Here is a 3,201-nt window from a genome sequence, read left to right on the forward strand (position 1 = left end):
TTGCACAGAAACTTCATTTGGCCATTATGTTGGTCTCCAATTAATAAATTACAGAAGAAAAAATTAATTTATTACTTGCAGCATGGTAGATAAAATCTTTCAAAGCATAGGGAACATGGGGTGATAATAAAAAGATCCCCATTGGAAAAAGTTGGGGATCCCTGAGGCCACTTACATGTTGGGTCTGAGTAGATGAAATAGCTCTTCATTCAAAAGCTCGCAGGGAATCCACAGAGCGGGGCACCCGCTCCCCCTGCCACTAGCCCCCTGCGTTTGGTGTGAGGATCCGAATGAGGTGGCAGTGTTGGAACTTGCTGTAGCCTGAACGTGTGCTGAGTGATGAGGGTGGTTGCCTCGTGGTTGTGGGGACTCTGTCTACACAGCCTGGTGTGGCTCAAAGTGGCAGGTGGTCCCTCTTCACCTGCCTGCACTGCAAGTCTCCCAAGGTGTGAAAACTGCTTCCCTCTCCAGCAGTGTCAGTGCAGCAGGGCCCCTAAGGGAACACATGGAAGAGCACTGGATGGGGAGTCAGATGGCTCTGCCGCACTGGGTTGCTAACGTGCGTGAGATGCATTTCCTCACCCGCAACCAACTTGACCGGACAGGTTGCAGGGGAAGGCCCTGTGGCTCCCACAGCCTGTGACTCCTACCTCTGCCAGGTCTCTGGCCTGTGGCTGTCTGTAAAGCATGTGTGGCCCTGCTCCCCCAGTGCCCGGCAGTGCCACCGAGGGTCCGCTGCTGGGGGTCGTGGTGGCGGTGATGGGGATGAAAGCTCACACGTTAGCATTTCCTCTGAGCCAAATGCTAAGTACTTCACGCATATTAGCTCAGTAATCTTCGCAGCCACCCTAGAGGTAAATATTATTATCATCACTCCTATTTCATGGACACAGAGAGAGGAAGCCAGTTGCCCCGCGTCATGCAGCTGGTAAGTGGTCTGTGGAGACGGCTGTGAGGCAGTGAGCGTGTGCTCACTGGGCTGCGCTGTCTGGAGGCTGAGTTAACCAAAAACTGCACAAGGACCTGGCAAGTTCATTTTAACCTGGAGTTTCAACCTCTTGCCTCTCACCGAATTTCACTTAAAAAAAAAAAAAAAATTGAGATGCTAGCATTCGTCGAAATGGCCAGATGTCCCCACCTTTTCTTTCCTGGTGGCCCCGGGGCATCCACCTCTGGCGCTGGTGAGCTGATTCCCTTGGTACCCGCCAGGTGCCCACCCCTGCTCTGCTTCCTGGCTGCCCAGCTGGACCCTTAGCCACCATAGGCTTGAGGCTTTCCCCCAAAGAGGGAGAATCAGTGCGGGGCGGGGGAGGGGAGAGGAGCAAGGGATCCTGAGCCAATGTATAAAGACCCCAAATGAACCTAATATAAATGGGAATTCTGAGAGTGTGTGATGCACTTCACCACCATGACTCATGCTCTGCTAAGGTTTCCGCGAACAATATGTTCACAGTCTGATTTAATTTTAGCCTCGCTTCACGGCTGCCTCGGTGAGCCTCCGGAGCACACCCCATCCCTCCCTACCGTGGTGCTCCACAAGCTGAAATGCCTCTGGTGGGGAGTGGGAGAGGGCACTGGAAATGGTTTGCCGCGGGTGCCATTGGTTACATCAGGCGCGGCGGGCGGCTCTCGAGGGGACGTGGGCAAGGAGGGCGCCTCCTCCACCAAGCCCGCAAAGCTTTGTGCGGTGTCTGCGTCTCGGGCTTCCCCTTCGTGCAGAGGCTGGAGTTGAGATGCACGAGCGTCGGGGCGGGAGTGTCTGGAGTGATCGATGGAGGGGGAGAAACAGGATTTAGTCAGGGCTCCCTCGCGCCGAGGTGGAGGGAAACCGAGGCTGCCTCCTGGCTGGCTCGTGCAGGCGCCGGAGCTTCTGCGTTGGAAGGGGATCGCTTCACACATGTGGGGATGAGCCCACAGTTACATCCCTGATCGCAGACAAAACCAGTAGCTCCCCTCCCCTGCAAAGCGGGAAAGCACTAGTGTGCATTTCAACTGAACATGGTGCTTTTGCCTCCACTGCCTGGCATTCTGCGTAATTCACACCAACTGGCCTCTGTTTCTTGAGTCACCAATGGTGGCAGAGGGCGGCCTGATACCGCGGGCTTCAGGGTTGCCAGACAAAATACAGGGCACCCAGTTAAATTTGAATTCCAGATAACAAACAATTTTTTAGTATAAGCATGTCCCAGATATTAGCCGGGACATGCGTGTACTAAAAATTGACTCTTTGTTTACCTGGAGTTCAAATTTAACTGGCCATTATGTGCTTTTATTTGCTAACTTTAGCGACCCTACCCGGCCTTTGAAGTCACACAATGCAGAAGGAGCTCTGAAACTCTGGGGGAAAAACGACTTGAGTATTTGGAGCTTCTGTTTCTCCTGCAGAATGAGAGTAAGTGCGGCCACGATGGCGCAGGTCAAAGAGAATGCAGCCGAGCGCCTGGCACACGAGGCAGAGGCAAGCTGCAGTGGCTGCCCACATCCCGGTCAGCAGTACAGCCCTCCCCCGCACCGTCACTAAGTACTCACAGCTGCACTACTTTCCCCTGAATTGCCCTAGGTTGATGGAGCCCCTGTCTAGGAGGTCATAACCCGCCACCCTCAGGCACCTGCAGCAGCCAGTGGCCCTTGACGTTGAGAGACACCTGAATGATGTTTCCAAGGTCTCTGTGGCCTGTCACCTGGTCCTTTTGCCTTCAGGCTAACCGTGCCATCTCGGCAATCCTCTCCTCTTTGGTTAGTTTTGTATCAGGGAGGGTCAAGACATAATCCTCAGCGGTTGCTGGTTCCTGTCAGAATGAAGAGCTGACCTCAGCTGCTCTAAGTTCCACCCTACAGCGGCTCACTTTCCCTGTCTCCCTGTCTCCTCCACATGGCACGAGAGGTGTCAGCTGCCGGGGCTGAGCTGGGGGAAGAAGCTAAGAAGCAGACCCACAGCAGTGGCCCAGGCGAAGACCCCCGCTCAGCTGTGTTAGCTCTGTCTGTCCCCTAGATTGTGGGGAAGAATAATGATGATGATTGCCAACTGAATACCTTTTCTGCCTCTTTCTTTTCTCCACTCAACCTACTCTTCATCACTGGTCCAGCATGACCTGCTCCTATTTATTTAGTTATTTAGCTCGCTATTTTAATTTTTTTTAATTTTTTTAATAAATTTATTTATTTATTTATTTTTATTTTTGGCTGCCTTGGATCTTCATT

This window comes from Eubalaena glacialis, chromosome X, assembly GCF_028564815.1.
Source record: "Eubalaena glacialis isolate mEubGla1 chromosome X, mEubGla1.1.hap2.+ XY, whole genome shotgun sequence".
NCBI classification, from domain to species: Eukaryota; Metazoa; Chordata; class Mammalia; order Artiodactyla; family Balaenidae; genus Eubalaena; species Eubalaena glacialis.